The sequence below is a fragment of the Mauremys reevesii genome, linkage group 13 (genome assembly GCF_016161935.1).
Source record: "Mauremys reevesii isolate NIE-2019 linkage group 13, ASM1616193v1, whole genome shotgun sequence".
Taxonomy (NCBI): Eukaryota; Metazoa; Chordata; order Testudines; family Geoemydidae; genus Mauremys; species Mauremys reevesii.
Window position 1 is genome coordinate 23,327,797 of NC_052635.1, and position 22,304 is coordinate 23,350,100.

A 22,304-nucleotide genomic window follows, 5' to 3' on the forward strand; every position below is an offset into this window, starting at 1 on the left:
AATCTCTACTGCACTTCATGGCATCTCTGGCACTTCTTTCCTTTTGCAGTGAAGCCCCCTGGTCTTCCATTGTTCCCTCTGGGAAACTGGGTGGGGAGAAATCAGGTGTGATGCATGATAGCATGTGATGAAAGATGATGTGACAGTGGGGAAGTGGCTGGATCATTTTGAGGCTTCTGAGCGTTAGAGACTGTATGAAGGTGCAGGATGTTTTTTAAAAGGGATTGAGGAGTTGAGCTGGGTGATGCCCAAGCATTTTTTCAATGAAAAAAGCAGATTGGGTCAACTGAGACATGTCATAAATTTGGGTTGAATTAATCAAATTGTTAAAATTGGGGGAGGGTGGGAGAATACAAACAAGAAGAATGTTTTTAATGAAATACTTTGGGATTTTTATTCACAATGACTTTTCACTGCAAAATGTATTTCATTTTATTAAAAAAAATATTTGGAAGGTTTAAAAAAACTTGAAAACAAAATGGTTTGTTAAATCTAAAACATTTTAATTTTTTTCTGACTTTTTGGTATAGCCAGCAAAATGAAAACTCAATTATTCACCCCTCTGTTCAGGAGACCTGCATGAAATTCAGACTGGAAGTAAGATGTGAATTCTTAACAGTGAGAGTAATTAAGCATTGGAACAATGTACCAAGGGCCGTGGTCGATTGTCCATTCAGACGATTTTTAAATCATGACTGGTTGTTTTTCTAAAAACTCTACTCTGGGAATTATTTGGGGGAAGTTCTCTGGCCAGTGTTACACAGAGGGTCAGACTAGATGACCACAATGGTCTCTTCTGGCCTTGGAAACCATGAATTCCTGGCTCTGCCACAGACTTCCTGTGTGACCCTGGGCAAGTCATCTAAGCACCTAACTGTGGGTTTTCAAGAGTTCAGCATCTGATGTGCTTAAACAAGAGCTGAGCTCTTGAAAATTTGGCCCCAAACTGGGCGCTGAGCATTTGGAAAATTCTAGTCTTAAATAACTGATGACGATAGTTCTTTGCACTTTTCTGCTGAAGGATCTCAGAGCACTTTGCAGATATTAATGAATTAAGCCTCACAGCTCTCCTGTGATGGGTGAGTATTGCCATTGTGTGGAATTTTCAAAAGCCCCTAGTGATTTAGGGGCACAAGTCTCATTGAAAATCAATTGGATCTGTGCTCCCAAGTCACTTGGACTCTTTTGAAAATCCTGCAAGCTGTTATTAACCCCCTTTCACAGGTGGCAAAGCTAAGACAGAGCGTACCTAAATGACATGACCAAGGTCTCAGAGCAAATCTGTGGCAGAGATTTGTATAAGTATAGAACTCTGAACCTTTGCCTCTGAGGGCTGGGCGTTAAATGCTGGGCCTTGCTTGCCATCTGCAGGAGTCCTATCCAGAGCTTTTCACATTCCTTTGTATCTCTGACATAGCGTCCATCCCCAGACATCACCCATTTGCTCTCCACTTTCCATTGACAAATACATGGGCCCCTGAGACACCCCTCTATCCACTTCTCTCTGGCACAGCACTGCATGTTACAGCTCTTTGTTTGCCATTATTCAGCTGGCTTAACTGCAGATGTCGCCCCAGGTATATTGGCCTGTGATGGAGCTTCCTTTCAGAATCCAAGCAGATGATGTCACCTTTGTCTCATCTTTCTTTTTAAAGACCTACAGGTCTTTTTAAAGGTTAGAGAGGCCTTACTGGAGCCCAGCTGGAGTGACCCCCTCAGATAACACCAGTCCAAGTGTTTGGCTATTCATTTTTTAATCAGACATTCCAGGACTTAACAAGCCTGGGTGGTAGCCAGCTTCGGCCAGCATGGCACTGGCCAAGGGGACCCTGATGGTGGGAGATCCATTCTGTGGGGGGCTCTGGTGATTCAAGGACCCACCACCACCACCTGCATTCCTCTGAGGATGGGCAGCTCTCCAGTGTGTGCCCAAAAGTAACTGAGGAGAGGGCATGAGCAGGGTACCAGGGGAACAGCCTGACTCAGCACATCCAACAAGGAATCTCTGACACTGTTTAAAGACGGCTGAATTCCCAGGGGAGAGTGACCATGCATCAGAGACAACTGCCTCCATGAGTGCAGTGACCCCGAGTGGGACAGAAACCGATGAATTAAGCCTTCTATCAGTTCCCTCCATGGTGAGGTGAGGCTGGCCAGTCTCTGATCCCCTCAGTACTGAGGGGCTGCTCCCTGGTCTGTCATTCCCCTGCCTTCTCCCTCGGCTTCTTTTTCAAACTGAGGCACCATATTAGTGAGTCTCCAGCCTTGAGGATGAGTTGCTGTTTTTAAAGATCTATGATATATCTTAGTCAGTATCTCTGCTATTTCATTCTTCATTCCCTTCCCAAACCTCCCCCGAACACCATCTGGTCCCGGTGATTTACTGCCCTTCAGTGCGCTTTGCTTTTTTGGTGGCGAATTTATATTTAATTTTTATATCCGTTATCATTCAGGGAGGAAAGGGAAATGCTTTGGGAGCCCAGAGCAAGAATAAAATGGAACATTTTAGAGCATTTCCTTTGTCTGAGAGATTTTGTTTTGTTTTATCTGAATCTTGGCAGGGTTTGTTTTCCCTCTCCAATTTTGAGCATCATTCAGAATAGGCTGCAGTGATTCTCGCAAACTCCCAGGACAGTAAACTACACTCTGATTAACTCCAGAGCTGTAAGAACTAGCATCTGCCACTCTCACTACTTGAGTGTATAGTCCTGTTGGTTCCATTGGGACCACTCTGCACTGAGGTACTGCTCTATGAAAAGGCAGGAGAATCTGGTCCTTAATGCAGCTGTTTGCGTGCGAAGTTGGGGATTGCCTCCTATGTCGGAGAGAAGGCTTTGGATTCTTTGACCATGGGATGGTGTTCCAAGAAGGAGGAGTGCTAGGCAGAGATGGGCTTCACCTAATGAAGAGAGGGAAGAGCATCTTCGCAAGCAGGCTGGCTAATCTAGTGAGGAGGGCTTTAAACTAGGTTCACTGGAGGAAGGAGACCAAAGCCTTGAGGTAAGTGGGATACCGGGAGAAAGCACGAGCAGGAGAGTGCAAGAGGGGAGGACTCCTGTCTCAGACCGAGGAAGTGGGACAATCAGCGAGTTATCTTAAGTGCCTACACACAAATGCAAGAAGCCTGGGAAACAAGCAGGGAGAACTGGGAGTCCTGGCACAGTCAAGAAATTATGATGTGATTGGAATAACAGAGACTTGATGGGAAAACTCACATGACTGGAGTACTGTCACGGATGGATATAAACTGTTGAAGGAGAGGCAGGGTAGAAAAGGTGTGGGAGTTGTGTTGTATGTAAGAGAGCAGTATGACTGCTCAGAGCTCCGGTATGAAACTGCAGAAAAACCTGAGAGTCTCTGGATTAAGTTTAAAAGTGTGAGCAAGAAGAGTGATGTTATGATGGGAGTCTGCTATAGACCACCAGACCAGGGGGATGAGGTGGATGAGGATTTCTTCCAGCAACTAACAGAAGTTACTAGATCACAGGCCCTGGTTCTCATGGGAGACTTCAGTCACCCTGATATCTGCTGAGAGAGCAATACAGCGGTGCACAGACAATCCAGGAGTTTTTTGGAAAGTGTAGGGGACAATTTCCTGGTGCAAATGCTAGAGGAACCAATTAGGGGCAGAGCTCTTCTTGACCCGCTGCTCACAAACAGGGAAGAATTAGTAGGGAAAGCAAACGTGGATGGGAATAATAAATATGGCAGGTGACCAGTTTGGCTTAACATCTGAAGAAGTGAGGTTTTTTACCCATGAAAGCTTATGCCCGAATAAATCTGTTAGCCTTTAAGGTGCCACCGGACTCCTTGTTGTTTTAGTGAAATCCTTGCTGATCTTAAACACAAAAAAGAAGCTTACAAGAAGTGGAAAATTGGACAAATGACCAGGGAGGAGTATAAAAATATTGCTCAGGCATGCAGCTAGCAAGGGATGTTGAGAGTAACAAGAAGGGTTTCTTCAGGTATGTTAGCAACAAGAAGAAAGTGAAGGGAAGTGTAGGCCCCTTACTGAATGAGGGAGGCAAACTAGTGACAGAGGATGTGGAAAAAGCTAATGTACTCAATGATTTTTTTACCTCTGTCTTCACAAACAAGCTCAGCTCCCAGACTGCTACATTGAGCAGCACAGTATGGGGAGGAGGTGACCAGCCCTCTGTGGAGAAAGAAGTGGTTCAGAACTATTTAGAAAAACTGGACGAGCACAAGTCCATGGGGCCGGATGCGCTGCATCTGACGGTGCTAAAGGAGTTGGTGGATGTGATTGCAGAGCCATTGGCCATTATCTTTGAAAACTCACGGCGATCCAGGGAGGTCCCATATGACTGGAAAAAGGCTAATGTAGTGCCCATCTTTAAAAAAGGGAAGGAGGAGGATCCGGGGAACTACAGGCCAGTCAACCTCACCTCAGTCCCTGGAAAAATCATGGAGCAGGTCCTCAAGGAATCAATTCTGAAGCACTTAGAAGAGAGGAAAGTGATGAGGAACAGTCAGCATGGATTTACCAAGGGCAAGTCATGCCTGACTAACCTAATTGCCTTCTATGATGAGATAACTGGCTCTGTGGATGAGGGGAAACCAGTGGTTGTGTTATTCCTTGACTTTAGCAAAGCTTTTGATACGGTTTCCAACAGTTTTCTTGCCAGCAAGTTAAAGAAGTATGGGCTGGATGAATGGACTATAAGGTGGATAGAAAGCTGGCTAGATCATCATGCTCAACAGGTAGTGATCAATGGCTCCATGTCTAGTTGGCAGCCGGTATCAAGCGGAGTGCCCCAAGGGTCAGTCCTGGGGCTGGTTTTGTTCAATATCTTGAAGGATGGTGTGGACTGCACCCTCAGCAAGTTTCCAGATGACACTAAACTGGGAGGAGTGATAGGGATAGGATACAGAGGGACCTAGACAAATTAAAGGATTGGGCCAAAAGAAATCTGATGAGGTTTAACGAGGACAAATGCAGAGTCCAGCACTTAGGACGGAAAAATCCCATGCACTGCTACAGACTAGGGACCGAATGGCTAGGCAGCAGTTCTGCAGAAAAGGACCTAGGGGTTACAGTGGATGAGAAGCTGGATATGAGTCGACAGTGTGCCCTTGTTGCCAAGAAGGCTAACGGCATTTTGGGCTGTATAAGTAGGGCCATTGCCAGCAGATCGAGGGACGTGATCATTCCCCTCTATTTGACTTTGGTGAGGCCTCATCTGGAGTACTGTGTCCAATTTTGGACCCCACACTACAAGAAGGATGTGGAAAAATTTGAAAGAATCCAGTGGAGGGCAACAAAAATGATTAGGGGGCTGGAGCACATGACGTCTGAGGATAGGCTGAGGGAACTGGGATTGTTTAGTCTGCAGAAGAGAAGAATGAGGGGGGATTTGATAGCTGCTTTCAACTACCTGAAAGGGGATTCCAAAAAGGATGGAACTCGGCTGTTCTCAGTGGTACCCAATGACAGAACAAGGAGCAATGGTCTCAAGTTGCAGTGGGGGAGGTTTAGGTTGGACATTAGGAAAACCTTTTTCACTAGTAGGATGGTGAAGCACTGGAATGAATTACCTAGGGAGATGGTGGAATCTCCTTCCTTAGAGGCTTTTAAAGTCAGGCTTGACAAAGTCCTGGCTGGGATGATTTAGTTGGGATTGGTCTTGCTTTGAGCAGGGGGTTGGACTAGATGACCTCCTGAGGTCCCTTCCAATCCTGATATTCTATGATGTCAGCTTGTATTTTATAGGCGCACGTGTGAGGTAAATTGACATTGGTTGCAGCATGAATGATGCTTTGCACCTTCCATCCAAGGATCCCAGCCCATTTTACAAACCTTATCTGAGTCTAACTCCATAATGCAGGAGGCACAAAGAGGTGCATCCAGAGTCATCTACTATGTCAGTGGTAGAGCCAGGAAAGGAACTCGCATCTCCGGATGCCCATTTCTGTGGCTTCAACACCCAGCTGTCCCTCTTCCATCATGTTTTTCACATTCACAGACGCTCCTTTTGGACTTTTCCCTATTTGTAAGGGGAGAATTTCAAAGGATTGGCAGTTTGCCTCAGATTAGGAGGTCCCATGGGTTTGCTTGCTTAATTTTCTGATCTAAGGAGGAAGGATGAAGTGGTTCAGATCTTTATCCAAAATGCCAATAGAACCTGCTTCTTGTCCCTCTCTTTCCTCAACCCAACCCCATAATTCTCTGCACCTCTGGGTTCTACCCTGGAGTGGAAACAGGAAATGCCCCAACCTCCCCATGAAAGCCTGTTCTCATGACATTTCTATCCTGCTGTTGCAGAGCTCAGGGGTTTAGATAACCATACAAGTTTCTGAGAGGTCTTGCCAACCCATGGAAAGGTACAGCTAATATGAATTATGGGCTTACCAGGTCCCACTGAAGTTGACAACAGCATGGCCACTGACTTCAAAGAGAGCAATATTGGACCCTATGAGTACCAGCAAATTCATAAAGCACTTCACTGTGTCCTTTAGGATAGAAGAAAGTGCTGCTATATGGAAAAATGACCTGATCTATAGCCTCAATCAATGTGGAGGCTCCATCACATGCAGCTCTGAACCACTGTGCAGCTGAAGATTATTTTCTTTAGTTTGCAGTGGGATTCTAGCTCATTAAATAGGTTCAAACACTCTATTGGTGAAAGCCCAGCAGGTTGTCACCCTGTCTCCCTTTAACATCAGCAATTTGGACCTTCTGCAGTTTGGCTGCATGTCAGATCCTGGATGGAGTCTCTAATTAGCAAGGAGCAAGACAAGTTTCTCATCTGGCAAACCAGACTGATGAACTGACCTTCCACCTTAACATTTATCATCATTGACAGGGCCTAGTCCACACCTGCTGGTTTTCCATCAGGATCAGGCAGCTTGGCTACCTGAATAGCTTATAAACAATGTGGACAATTTTATCTGGAGTTGAATGAAAAAGTTAGTAGCAGGGGACAGTTATTTGGGGAATCTTTACTCATTTGGGGATTATGGGAAGAGAGCACTGGTGCTGATTTAATCCCTGGATTTGTACCTCTTAACTTCACTAATCCCTGACAAAGCAGATTTGATGGGTGGGGACAAGAGAACTAATTGGATATTTCTATAAAGTAACTGAAGCATTGGACTGGGTGTCAGGAGAAGTGGAGTCTGTTCTTGGCTCAGTCACTGACCTGTTGTGTGACCATAGACAAGACACTCAGTCTCTCTGTTTTCCCTCTCACTCTTTGTGTGCCTTGTCTATTTAGATTGCAACTCCCTGAGGCAAGGACTGTATCTTACTATGTGTTAGCGCCGCACATAGCTAGTGGGGCCCTGGTCTCGGGCACGGCCTGTATGCGCTACCGGAATACAAATAACGAAGGTCCTCACTTGGATGAACCTCAGGAAGGGCTCACTTTGAGTCTGGTTCTGTGTGGGTGAGATTTTGATGGGGGGTGGGTCTCACTTTTTAGAAACAAGTTTGCCCATCTCTGCCCATCAATGTCAAAACATTCTCTGTTCTGCCTGAGCACAAGGGAGAGTCGCACAGGAGGAAGGCAGTTTGTGGGGGCAATGGGGCACTAGCTTTCATGCTCTGTAGCTATGAGGGTGTCCCTCCACGGCAAGTTGTGGGCCTGTGACTTCCTGCAGGTGCAGCTATTGGCTGTAGAATTCTTTATCTGATGTCTCCGATAGGAACTCCCCAGTCTAGGTACTTCTTCTCATGCCTCCAAAGGTGAGAATCAGTTGCATCATTGGAGATACAGTCCGGCAGAGAGCCCGGCCCATGGGACAGAATGGGGGCACAAGGAACCTGAACAAAAACTCCCATCAAGCACCCAAGCAGCTCAGGCAGACACAGATTAATATTGCAGTGACCTGGAAAAAAAATGCTTCGATTCAGTTCAACCATCCAAATTTCTGTTATTTGGGTCAACCTTAAACAAAATGTTAACTTCAATTTCTCACCAGGAAAATAAAAAAGTTCAGCAAAATTGAAATTTTACTGTGGGAAAACTTCAATTTTAGCAGAAATCACTTTTCCCTGAGAGGAGGAAAAAAGTTTTTGTGGAAAATTGCTGCCCGGCTCCAGTAATCAGTTAACATGAACTCTAAACAAAACGGTGTGTTCGGTGGTATTTCCCCACAACAGGGCACTCTCACTCAACTCCCCACCGTTTTCTCTTCAGGTGTGTAATCCATGCTAACACAACATAACGGTGTGTCCTCCCTGGTAAGAGCTGGTCCTTTAGACTATGAAGCTCATGCTTTGGGATCCAAAAGTCCTAGGCTGAATCACTGCAGGTGACACAACCAGGAGTAGTCATTGTTAAATACATTTAATTCAACGGCAGTATACGCCGGCCCACCCTTGTCTGCTGAGGATTAGAAAGTATTGGATTATCCTCTTACCACAACAGGCAGCAATTTGTGTTTTCTAATTCTTGTAGGTCGGAGCCGAGTCCATAAAGGGATATTGTGCCTGCTCCTGGACTGGTGACAGGAAGGATTAACCGACACAGACCCCAAACACCATTCCCGGTGAGTAACTGATCATATCTTCTATTACTCTTTAGAATCAAATGAGTGTTATCCGAGAATGTTTGCATTCTCCTGCTGCCATTGTGCTGGTGAAACTGGAGCGGCCAAATGGTGGTACTCAAGGGGGGATTTAACCAGGTTTCTAGATCTTTAGTGACGATTGGTTGCATTAATGTAAACATTCCCGATACCTCAGGTTACTCTAGGGCTAGAACGTGGTTCTGACTTGCATGGTGACCAGGGACTAGGCACAATGGAAATACTGGTGCTCAGGGAGAGCCAGGCCACTGGAGGGCTAGTGCTGCTGCCAAAGAGGATGACGAGTAGGTCAAAGACTTGCTCTAGTGTCTCTGCACTGTCCAGCAGAGCAAACACTGCATCCTCTCAAACAGTGGTGGAAGGCCTGCACGCCCTCTGTGTTTCCTGGAGTTCTGGTGGGGCCATGGTGGACCCATGGCAGGCCTCCGGCTCCCTGTACTCCCACTGGGGCACAGCAGCTCCACCCTCCCTCAAATCTTAAAGGAGCCCTTAGCATTTAGGGTGGTAAATAATTCAGCAATAGGGACCATCAGGAAGGCCATTTCCAGGATGTTAATGACTGAGGCAAAACCAGTGATTAAGGGTATGCCTTCACTGCAGACTTACCTCAGGTGATCAGCACCTGGGCTAGCCTAACCCGGGTATGAGCTGCCACACTGCCACACTCTGCAATGCCCTACCACAGTTACTCTGTCCTCACTGGTGCTGTGCTCATCCAGGGGGGATACTAGGATTTCTGGGGGCAACTCCCATGGTTCTTTGTGCTGCAGTAAACTGAGCTGCTCTAGTGAATGGTTGGAGACCCTGTCTGTCCTTCTAGTCACACAGGGGGAATTGTGGGAAGGCAGTGGAGGGTTATCAGCACTCGAGTGATTTAGCCTGCGTCCTCTCCTCACTGCGAAGTGAGTGGGTTACCAGCCTGAGTGAAAGCAACACCTGAGCTCTAGCCGACACCCCCAGCTGGGCTAGCCTGGGTTGGAACCACCACCACACGGGGATAAGAGGGTTTTGTGTGTGGACAGGAGGAGGGTTCGGAGCAACACCTGGGTAAAAGCCCAGGCCTGCAGTGAAGTTATACCCTAAATATCAGGAAATGCTGATCCTGGGGTCATTATCATTATGGGAACTGGAGGACAAACTCCTGAATGCTCCCTCAGTGTTTTTTAGACCTTACTACTCATACAAAGTTGTTTGTTGGGGTCCTTCGTTGGGCAAACTCTCATTGTCTTCGTTGGGAGTTTTGTGTGTATAAAAACTGAGAAAGAACTCCAGGATTTGATCCATTCAGAGATTTGCTTGAATGGGGACTGAATGAAGACTTCAGGATCTACCCGAAAGCAACTATATTTTTGTATGCTGAGTATGTTGCACTGCATGTTAACATGGCTGAGGTGTAATATTTGTAGCAGTGGCCTTTCCCCTCATTGCATGGTTGGGGTTTATGATAGTGATGAAGGGACCTCAAAATCTTCAGATGTTCAGTTCAGATAAGCACCCAAAAGTTCAGCTGCATCTCTGGACATCTTGAATCTTCTAAACCCGGGGACAGTGAAATTCTGGTACCACTGGCTTCTGTTTGAGACTGCCATAGCACAAAAGAAACTTTTTTGTCTTGGAATATCAAGGTTCTCACACTCCTGATCCTCTGCAGAAATGCAGAGATCCACGAAACTGAAAAAGAATCACGGAACAAAAACCTGAAATGAGGATCAGAGAATTGAATCTGAGGGGAAAGGTTTAGAACTGTTCTAATTTTAGCTGAATCAGTTTCTGCTTCCAGGTTAATAGAAACTCCCTTTCCCCCATGCTGTTAATGATAAAGTCTTGACACAAAATAGAACTGGAAAGTTCCATTATATAGGCAGAATAAACAAATGGCATAACAGAAGGGACCCTATTCTTCATGGATAAGGGAACTACTATGGCGTAATTAGGCTTCAGTATGAAAATTTAAATAGAGGATTCAGCAGTACGGAAGGAAAGGTTATGAATATTTTTGTAAATAACACTAGCAGCAGTTGTTTAAGTTCAGTGTGACCATGCATGCAATGAACACCCTAGTGCCTTATGAAGAATCATTTTTCTGCACAGTCTCTACTGTGTCCGGCCACTGTTCTTCTGTGCAGGGCCGCCCAGAGGATTCCGGGGGCCTGGGGTCTTCGGCGGCAGGGTGCCCCCACTTCGGCAGTAAGTTGGCGGTGGAGGGTCCCTCCGTTCCGGGACCCGCCACCAAAGTGCCCCAAAGACCCACAGCGGGGACCCCCCGCCGCCGAATTACCACTGAAGTGGGACCCGCCGCCGAAGTGCAGCCCCCACCGCGGGTCTTCGGGGCACTTTGGCGGTGGGTCCCGGAACTGAAGGACCCCCCCCCCCGCCGAATTAGCGCCGAAGACCCGGCTGCACTCCGGCGGCGGGTCCCGCTTCAGCGGTAATTCGGCGGCGGGGGGTCCTTCTATCCCGGAGAGGAAGGACCCCCGGCCAGCAAAGACCGGGAGCGAAGAAGCTCTGGGGGCCCGGGCCTCGCGAGAGTTTTCCGGGGCCCCCCGAGTGAGTGAAGGACCCTGCTCCAGGGGCCCCGAAAAACTCTCGTGGGGGCCCCTGCTGGGCCCAGGGCCTGGGGCAAATTGCCCCACTTGCCCCCCCTCTGGGCGGCCCTGCTTCTGTGCCCTGACACTGCTGAGCTTCAGAACTGAGAAGAATGGCTTTTGTCATTCTTGAGCGATGGGAGCATAAAAATCTCAGGACCTGAATGCAGCAGATCTTTGAACTACAGAGCCCTTACCGTCCACCAGCCTGCTGAGTTCCTGAACTCTGCGGGAAGGGTGGCAGCTCTGCTGCTGCAGAGGCTAGTGTCTCTTTCATTTCTCACTCCCCAAAGAGAATTCAGAGCTAATGAAATAAGAGTTTATACTAGACAGGCTCATGAAAATGCCATTATTCTGGCAATCCAGGAAGGGCAATGAAAATGCTCATTATTTGGAGTGTCCAGAAAGTGTTGTGAAAATACCTGTTATTCTGGCAATCCAGAAAAGGTCCCGTATACTGTACCTGTTATTCTGACGATCAGGACTGGTTGTGAAAATGTCCATTAGGTGGTTGTGTGGATTGGAATAGTTCTCGCAGTGCCAGTGTTTGTTTCTCAGGTGAGAGTGGATGAATGAAACTATAGATCTCCCCTCTCAGAAACCAATAGTGCCTGTGAGCTCCATCACAGGGTCTAATCGCAAATTAACCCAGACTCTAATCACTTGTTCAGGTCAGTTATCAGCCAGGGCTGTTCCTGTCCTTTCAGGATTAGTCCAGCACTCCATAGCACTGTGAGCTGTGGCCTGCCGGTGACCTTCTTAGCACCCGAGTGGGCGAGGGAAAGAAGGGATGTAACGTGTTTCCTTATTTGGCAAAGACATGGTGTGGGGAGGGACGGGGGGGCAGCGGAATATCGAGTATCAACATTTTGAATGTATATAGCAGACTCTGCCTGCAGCTGGCATTGAGATATTTTGGTTGCTGATTATTGTAAGACTTGTGGCTGAGGTTGTGTGATTTCAACATAAGAGTTAATGGAGTTGCGGGATGGAGTCAAGAAAAGCTTAACTGTACGGACGAATTATCCTTCTGGGCCTATGGGAGCTTTGTCAAGGAAAGGAATGTGCAGTAGGATAACAGATGTATTTGGAGTGACTACAAAGCTGTAATTCACTCCCAGGGCTCCACTGATGTCATAAACCAGGAGAACAGGACTTCAGCACTTGAGGAATGGAAGCACTGAGCAAAGCCTTGAGAGCGAATTTAGCCTAATATCGACTCCTGGGCTGTCCGTTGCTATTTATAAGGCTCACTTTGCAACTTTAACTTTTCAACGAGAGATTGGCAAGTGCTTTGTACTTTGGCCTGTTGGCGGCTGGCAGGGACTCTCCACCTACCCAGTACTCTGTTTCACTCTATGTGATTACAGTCAGCTGATATGATATCACAGTGTTGATGCTGAATTGCTGTATGGTTTTGGGTGCATCTGAGGGGGAAGTTGGGGACTGTGTTTCAATCTGTCCCCATTTAATTTTTATCAACCCACATTGTCTGATATTGTGACATCACTTCGACAAGTCAGGCTAACGAGGGCAGAGTTGTGCTTCCCACATGCAGCTAAAGGACAATTGTCAAGTTGTTAGGATCCCAATGCGCTGTTACGGGCTCTGCCACTGTTTCCCTGTGTGACCATGAGGAGATCACTCAATCTCTCTATGCCCTTCTGTCTATAAACTGGGGGTATTAATAATACAGTCTCCAGGTTCTTGTGGTGCCATGCTATGCTTTAGAAAGCACAATGGAAAAGTAAGCAAAAACCAACAAATAATCAAAATCACCCTCAGAAAATTCAAAATAAATAAAACAAATTATGTGGTTCTCTTGAGGAGAAAAGGACACAGATAGGATAAAGGGTGGCCGAGTCCAATGGCATAATCTGCAGTGCCTACAGCACATAATAATACATGTATATTATGGTACCACCCAAACATTCCAGTTAACACAGGGTCGCCCTTGCATTGACTGCCATACAAAGATGGACGAGACAGGCCCTAGGCAGGAGAACTTACTGGTACTGATGGAAGATGGGAGGTGGTTAGAGCCTGAGGCTGGCATGCTGGCGACCTGGGTTCAAACTCACTGGTCTGTCACAGGCTTCCTGTCTATGCCACAGTTCTGCACCTCCAAAGAGGAACTCATCATGCTTCTGTACTTGAGGTGATTGGGAGGTTAGATAGATTAAAATGCTCATGTGTTCTGGTAATGGTACCTTAGCTCGGTGCCTCTTCAGCTGAATAATTTGACTAATGTGCAGTTATTTCTGGTTCTGGAATCAAGGTGGGGAGATTTCATATGTAATAAGATCATGATTCATGTTTAGAAATAGCCCTAGCCCTAAAATATTTCAGACTAATCTTATTTTGCCCTGCCTTCTCTCAAAATTTACATTATCCAAGTTCAGATTCCCCATACGCTTTCAAAAAACATAATTCTAAGCATATATAATTCTGTCTGCTAGGAGGGCATGGGGAATGTGAACTTGGATAACACAAATTATGAGAGAAGACAGGGAAGCAGATGATTAGTTGGAAACATTTAAGTTTGAGGGCTGTTTCTTAACACCTAATTCGCTATCTGATTTTATATGAAATATACAGCGGGGAACTGGATTTTCAAAGTGCTCACTATTGACTTCAGTGGGAGCAGAGTTAGTCCAGTACTGAGTGTTTTTGGAGATCCTACCATGTACCTATGAAGGTCAATATTTGTCACATTTCCTATTTCATCCCACTGAAGATTGAAATTCCCCAGGACAACTTCTCGACTTAGAATTGTTCTCATTGTTCCGTAGGGTTAGAGGTCAAAGTCCTTTGCAGAAAAAATGAAGGATTTGGATTTCGTTTTGGGGGGTCTTAGGCTTTCTACTGTCCTGAGGTACGGTGCCATTGCCTGAGCACACTTATAAAGCTGGTGAAAACAGAACATATTTCTGTATTTCCTTGAGCTCTTTGGGGGGTTAAGGAAGTAATAATCCAGTTAGTGGCAGAACTAACAACTAATGCCTCTTACTGTCCCTTACTGTTATCTGACTGACACCATGAAGGAGGACAATGGGATCAGTCCTAAAAATATGGTGCCACCATTTAGGGCTGGATTGTGACTTGTACCACTCATCTGCAGAAGGGAGTAAGCACGCCCCGTACGCCCTTATGCAGTCTACCCAGTTTTGGGGTCTAGGTGTGCAGGGTTCCTCTTCTGCACACTTCCTCCCCAGAGCAGGTGGGTGGGTGCAGTAGGGGATGAGTGGAGTCTTGGTTCTTGCGATGTTCGGTGATCACTCAGGCCCAGATAGATGGGAGTCCAGGAGTAGGGCTGCCGGTGGGGGCAGTTTGCCTTCGGCCACCCGTTTGAGAGGGCCCCAAGCCTGAGCAGTGCTGTGACCCAGCACACCAGGTTGTGACGTTTGGATTGGGGAGCCGGGCCCAGCCCAGTAACACAGGACCCAAGCCACCATTGTGAGGTGAGTGCTTAGTGGGCTCACTCTCCAAACCCCCTCCCCTGCAGGGCCTCCCCTGTTTCAGATTTTGCCCTGGGTCCCCAAAACCTCTCAGTGGCCCTGGTTTGGAGCCTAAATACTTCTGAGGGTCTGAGCCTTGCTGCTTATGGTGCTTCCAAGATCTGCTTTATTCTGTGTTCATTTCCAACCGACTGTACATAACAAGAAGAGTTTCTGCAGCACCCCGCCCAGACTTTGCCTGGGATGCTCAGCCCTAAAGGCAGAGTCCCCAGTACCACCACTCCACTCCACCTGCTTGCCACCAAACAGCTGAGCAGGCAGGGTGCATTGTGGTATAGTCCAGCAGTAAATTACTATCCCCGATGGGAGTGGGGAGGGAGAAGGCAGGAAGTTGTATCTCAAGGACTGTATCTCAGCTACGCGAATAGTGTAGCTGAAGTCGGCGTATCTTAGGTCGATTTACCTGTCCGTGAGGACGGCAGCGAGTCGACTCCTGCCGCTGCCCCGTCGCGCGGTGGAGTTCTGGAGTCGACGGCAGAGCGATCGGGGATCGATTTGATCATGTCTACACTAGACGCGATAAATCGATCCCCGATAGATCGATCATTACCTGCCAATTCGGTGGGTAGTGTAGACATACCCTAAGGCTCAGGGACTTCAGGGACCACACAGCATCCATGGCACTCCTTGCTCAGGATTGTGCTAAAAGTCAGGAATCAGGCTCCCTTTTATTTTATTTATTCAGATTAACTATACGGCACTCATGAAATGCTCTAGGCCCCAATCTTGCACTGTAAAAGTCGATGTGAGCTTTGTCATTGACTTCAAAGAGTGTAGCATCAAGCGCTAAATACCCTACAGCAGTAGTTCTCAAATCATAGAATCAGGGTTGGAAGGGACCTCAGGAGGTCATCTAGTCCAACCCCCTGCTCAAAGCAGGACCAAACCCAACTAAATCATCCCAGCCAGGGCTTTGTCAAGCCTGACCTTAAAAACCTCTAAGGAAGGAGATTCCACCACCTCCCTAGGTAACCCATTCCAGTTCTTCACCACCCTACTAGTGAAAAAGTTTTTCCTAATGTCCAACCTAAACCTCCCCCTCTGCGACTTGAGACCATTACTCCTTGTTCTGTCATCTTCTACCACTGAGAACAGTCTAGATCCATCCTCTTTGGAACCCCCTTTCAGGTAGTTGAAAGCAGCTATCAAATCCCCCCTCATTCTTCTCTTCTGCAGACTAAACAATCCCAGTTCCCTCAGCCTCTCCTCATAAGTCATGTGCTCCAGCCCCCTAATCATTTTTGTTGCCCTCCGCTGGACTCTCTCCAATTTATCCACATCCTTCTTGTAGTGTGGGGCCCAAAACTGGACACAGTACTCCAAATGAGGCCTCACCAGTGCTGAGTAGAGGGGAATGATCACATCCCTCGATCTGCTGGGAATGCCCCTACTTATACAACCCAAAATGCCATTAGCCTTCTTGGCAACAAGGGCACACTGTTGACTCATATTCAGCTTTTCGTCCACCGTAACCCCTAGGTCCTTTTCTGCAGAACTGCTGCCCAGCCATTCGGTCCCTAGTCTGTAACAGTGCATGGGATTCTTCCGTCCTAAGTGCAGGACTCTGCACTTGTCCTTGTTGAACCTCATCATATTTCTTTTGGCCCAATCCTCTAATTTGTCTAGGTCCCTCTGTATCCTATCCCTACCCTCCAGCGTATCAACCACTCCTCCCAGTTTAGTGTCATCTGCAAACTTGCTAAGGGTGCAGTCCACACCATCCTCCAGATCGTTAATGAAGATATTGAATAATGTTTGTTTGTACTGGTGACCCCTTTCACACAGCAAACCTCAGAGTGCAACCCCGCCCCCTTATAAATTAAAAATACTTTTTTTTATATTTAACACCATTATAAATGCTGGATGCAAAGTGGGGTTTAGGGTGGAGGCTGACAGCTCGCAACCCCCCAAGTAATAACCTCGCGACTCCCTAAGGGATCACGACCCCCAGTTTGAGAACCCCTGTCTTACAGCAGCATGATGTTCTCTCCTATTACAGTGAGGTTTTAAAGTGGGAAGACATGCGCTTGAAATAGTTTGTGCGGATTGACTGTGTGCTGGTTTTTAGTTAGAGGTCTGAGGACGGCACAGAAATCTGGGGGATCCACGGTGGTCCTGTGACTGGTACCTTTGTGGGAAAATGTTTAGGCTCTTGCAGCAGAATTTGGATCCAGATTTTGAAGCCCCCAGTTGGTTCATTGTAAGATCAGATGGGGCCATATTCAAAATTCAGGTGCAGATTTCAGCATCTTGGAGTTGGGATTTTGGTTTGGGACTTCTCTGCTGTTGTGAAGTTTATTGAAAGTAGGGAGATGGCTCAATAGCAAGGGAGAAACGAGGTTGTAGATCCTGTGGTGCACCACAGCAAAGAGGAAATCACCTGCTCACTTACTGCATCAGGGTGAGAGCCTTAAATAGCTGATGGTATTTGAGCACAGATACCTGCCAAGAACAGTCTGAAGGAGGAGGCACGAAGAGGTGCTATGACATTGAATTATCTAATGTTTATGAAGAGCTTTGGGATTCTCTGATGGAAGGGACAGTCGCATTGCACAATTTCAGTATTATTTTTTGGAACTGTTTCACCCATTTCTACTAATAACAACCTTGATAGCATTTCTCTCTTTACTTTGGATTGTTTGTATACCAGTCCACACCCGAGTCAAAGGTACTGAGCTGAACTGAGAGGTGATGTTTAAGGCCTTAACTTGGACTCAAATTGACTCTTAGGGGAGTCTCCATTTCAGTGTTGGACAGTTACATCCACTTATTAGCATGCTAATTACACTGCCGTAAACCTCAGAATTTGGCCTTTTCATGTCCTACACATGCACTGGGCCAAATTCTGCCCCAGTTTACTTTTCCTCACTTCAAATGAGATGCAAGCAAGGACTGGTATGAAGCTTCAGTTGCTGCTGTGGTTGTACAGCACAGTGTGGCTGGTTTGACAGGGCTGAGAGAAAACGCACGTGCACGCACACACAGTTTGATTTCAAAGCCCTGCCCTGAGGGAACCAAATGGGACTATTTCACTTTCTTTCTGAATATTAGAGTCTGAACTTTGCAGAATCCAAGTCTAAAGAAATCCCCCCAGTCCTCTTCCAGTCTTCTCTCACATCACTTTGATCAGCCTGCCAAGGAGCTAGCCTATGGAAGCTTAAATACAAGGGAGACTGCAGTCAGTCTGCATGCTCTAGTGTAGTCTGTAAGGCTCATGCCTGACTAGCGCTGGGTGGTGAGAAGGAGTTGGTCCTCTTTCAAATGGCTTTTTCAAGGCCAGTATTGAGTGGGCTGAGTTTGGGATTTTCCCTGATTTTTTCTTTCAAGTTAAAGCAGAAAATAACCTCCTGCCTCTTTTAAAACACTGAAATAAAATGCAAAAAAACACCCGGGCAGATTTAGGTGAGTTCACTCCTGTTTTGTGGAGCGGATGCTGTCTGCTTGTCAGTCTATATATTTATCAATGCCTCACGGTTCAATCTTTATTCAGATGCTTATTTCATCAGAATTCTAAGGAACCTGAGTCTAATTTCCTGTGACACTTGGGACAAGCTCATCAGCCAGGATAGAAAGAGTGGTGCCGCCTATTTGTCGCATGCTGTGGAGAAGTCCTGCTAATGGAGAATGGGAATTTCTATTGGAGAACACCTCAGGACACTGTGGGATCCAGTTACCTACAAGCTGAGCTCTCTGCGTAGTTTGTTAATGATCCTAATAAATTCTCAGTGAACAATCAGCTTCTCACACACACGCTGCACTTTGTGCATGAATCAAGAAAGTGTGGACTCCAGAGGCAGGGGGAAACTGGCATAGAAAATCAGCTCCTTTTAAAAAATAATCCCCTGGATCAGTCAAGAGGACCTGGCAGGGCAGCTTAGCTGACTCTTCATCATAGGCTGTGGCAAATAGAAAGTTTTGTTCTTCAAATGCTGCCAGCCCTTTAATCTGTACCTAAAAAACATAAAGACAGAACACAGCTAGAATCCTTTCCAGGTGGGCCCAGTCCATGGATTGCCTGCAGCTGTTTGAGCTGAAAAGAATTAGCTAACAAGGTCTGCATTGTTCTTAGACTATACAGTGGATACTGCTCTCAGGCAGGTAATTCACTTGGAATAGGTTGCACCTGAAATAGATTTGTTTGTTCAGTGAAAAACAGACTGGACTAAGGCTGGTGAATTAGAAAACCAAGATGAACAATATAGTGGTTTGGAAAACCTGTGTCACGAGCATTATCAGTGCAGACTTACTTTAGATCAGACAAGTTTAGAACCAGACTAAAAGACTACGTCAGTGGCAACGAAACTCTTGTTAATTTGCTTGGCGGGACCCAAAACAAACCAGAGTAAGGGATTGTTCAAAGAGAAGATTATTAGATATAGTTTGGCTCCTGTAAGGAAAGGAGGATCCATATGCAAAATTCAGATCCAGATTTCAGTCAAGTCCACATTTCTCAGGTGTGAAAGCCCCTATTTTTCCTTGTCTCCCACATATGTTCTACCTATGCATAGACTAGCTTGCTTGGCTCTGAATTTGAATCTAAACAGGACTGATACGGCATCAAGTTTTCAACTCAGAGACGAGCTCTGATGTGTTAAATCTTCCATTCTTCATTGACTTTAGCTACAAAGAAATTTCTATTGAGGGAGCCCTTACATGACTATGGCTGTCACGCTTGCACTGCTGTGCTCATTGTGAATTAGTGAAAGGTGGACAGAGAGAGATTCCAATTAAATGATTATAATAGCCTCAATGGGCAAAGATTCAAAGATCTCTGAATGGGTGGTTATCTACTCAGCCCTGGTTAAAACTACCACGAGCAATTCAATGGCCAATCAACCAGTTACAAAAGGATGGTTGTTGTAGCACAATTGTGCCCTTAACCAATAGAGGCTCATTATCTTACTTGGTTATATTTTTAAACAAAGCATAATATCATCTCCAGGTTCTCATCCTCTCTACTAAGACGCTCAGGAAACTGGTATGTTTTAAATACCTGGAAATAGATCTAATGACAATGCCATGCTGGAAGCTCTAGCTGGGAACAATCTTCAGACTCTCAGTCTTACAACTGCTTATTTAGCCCGGAAAGGGAAAGTTGGAGAATTCAGTCATTTCTTTGAATCCAAGAATAACAGCTCACTCAGTGCAGTTAATGGAAAGCGAGCGTCACACAGAAAAGGAGATATTTTTTCACGTTGCTTGTTGCGAGCCTGTGGATTACAACACTTGCTCTTTGAGAACTAAAGTCCTGATTCAACCTAAGCACCTGAACTTGAGGTATGAGGGCCCATATCCCCTAAGTTAGTTAGGCACCCAACTCCTATTGATTTCGGTGGGAGTTAGGCACCAAACTGGGCCACAGAATCAATGGTAACACTCGAGCTTAGTTATGCACATGCTTAAGTACCTTGCTGGATCTGGGCTTATGTTCTATAGCAGACTTATAAATAGGTTCGTTAATTTTACCATGACCAATCAAAAAACATTTGTTATTGTTAGAGCTCAGTGATTAATTCATACTGAATAATTTATTCGGTAATTAGGTCTTGTTCTTTACACATAATGTCTGCCAATCGCTATCTCATCAAAATGACTCATTGTAATGGGGTGACCTGCCCCTTTTAAGGGCCAGCCCGGTTTGATTATCAGACCCAGCTGGGAAGGGGCTGGGTGATCCCTATACAGGCATGAGAGAGTTCAGGAGAGAGAGAGAGAGCTGCAGCAGGGAGATGGGTTCTTGCCGTAGGCCCTGACGCCGGGGGATTGAAGCGAAGGACGTGTCCTCCAGTCACCACTGAAAAGGTCTGTATTCACTGTAGTTAGATGCCTGCGGCTGACCCATGTCTGCTGACTTGGGCTCCTGGGGCTCGGTCTGTTTCACTGCAGTCTAGATTTCCGGGCTCAGGCTGGAGCCTGGGTTCTAGGACCCTGCAAGGTGGGAGGGTCCCAGAGCTTGGGCAGTAGACTGAGCCCAAAGATCTGTACTGCAATTAAACAGTCCCACAGCCCGAGCCCCGGGAGCCCAATCAGCAGGCATGGGTCAGCCGCAGGATTTTAATTGCAGCATAGCCAGACCCCGAGAGGCCAAGGGGAAAGCCTCTGGGAGCAGTGGCCCAGGATGAGCAGAGGAACTGCTTATGTTTTGCTTAAATATTATGTTGGAAGGATAAACTGTGTCTGGAAAGATTATCATTTGTATCACTGTACTGCCTAGGAGCCCTCCTCACGGACCTGGAACCCATTGCTGTACAAACACCGAACAGAAAGACCGGTCTCTGCCCCAAGAAGCTTGCAATCTAAGGCCTGGTCTACACTAGAATTAGGTCAGCATAACTGACTCTCAGGGGTATGAAAAATCCACCCCCTGAGTGGCATAGTTAAGCCAACCATGTAGATAGTGCTAGATTGACCAGTGATTGCGGTGGATTACCTACGCTGGCAGGAGAACCCTCCCAGCAGAATAGGTAGCGTCTGCACCAGCGATACTCAGACTGAGGCTCGTGAGCCACAAGTGGCTCTTTAATGTGTCTTCTGCGGGTCTTTGCAATCAGGATGCTTTTATGTTATTAACCAATTAAGTTATCAACTTCCACTAAGTTATTAATGTCTTTTCTGTGAGAATAATATCTGTATATAGCACTGTAGTAAATGAAACAATGAATTCACATTGCCGTGGCTCTTTCGGGTAATGTTGATCACTAATTTGGCTCCTAAACCACCGAGGTCTGAATATCACTGGTCTACCTTGAAGCGCTACAGCGGCAGCTCTGCTGCTGCAGCTGTTTAAGTATAGACATACCCTAAGTGTAAGACAGGAGACAGCAGATAGATACAGACAGACAGGAGATTTGGGCATGACAGTGAGTCCTTCCCGTGAAAGTAGGGGTAGAGATTAGAGACCTGGCACATCCTGGATGGGGGTTAAACTTTACTTCCTGTCTACACAGACTCTTGCTCCTTGCTCTACATCCCCTACTGGTTGCTCTAAACATTCATCATTACCACCATCATTGTGAGAATCAAACTGAGTGAGGGGAAACTGAGGCAGCGGCTAGCCTGACGCCAGACTAGGCAAGAGAGCACTGTTACACTCATTCATTAAAATTCTCTGGTGAAACATTTTTTTCACTTTTATTCCGTTAATTTGCTGTTGGAAATCAGCTGTGCTTCTCAGTTGAGAAGTGATCACGCAACTCACACTATTGTTCTGCACCCTGATAAGATAAGCATACCTCTTATATCCAAGTTTCAGGTGCAAATGTTTGTGGCAAGTGAGTTTAGAACCTGTTTCCCAGGAACGCTGAAGTGAGCAAGCTTCAAGATTCTCTTTCTGGGAGCATTCATGACAGTGTATTTCAATCACATGCAAGTTCATGGAAGGGGAACACAACGGCAGTCAGTTTGTACAGATGTAAAATGAACAATCAGATCCCCCCCCCCCGCCCCGGTATTCCCCCAGTTTAGTAGCTGGCCATCCGTCAGGACATAGCTGATAGCCACTGGGCTTAAGAGGGATTTCTCTCTCTCCTGGTGTAGCATTACACCTCTGGTTTCACTCTCCTTGAAACATCAAGTACTGACCATTGCTGGTGCCAAGATAATGGACTGTACTGCCTACTGATCTGATCTGGCAGGCCGTAAATCATTGTGA

At 46.4% G+C, this 22,304-nt stretch overlaps 1 protein-coding gene across 5 annotated transcripts in view; it reads left to right on the plus strand.

Annotated features, from left to right (window-relative positions):
• The window catches only part of RALY (RALY heterogeneous nuclear ribonucleoprotein), a 285,584-nt gene that overhangs the window by 98,887 nt on the left and 164,393 nt on the right, over nt 1–22,304 (plus strand). For all 5 annotated transcript variants that reach the window (XM_039499403.1, XM_039499407.1, XM_039499406.1 and 2 more), the window contains exon 2: nt 8,421–8,511. The gene's annotated coding sequence lies outside the window, so the exon portion shown is untranslated. The remainder of the gene's footprint in view (nt 1–8,420; nt 8,512–22,304) is intronic.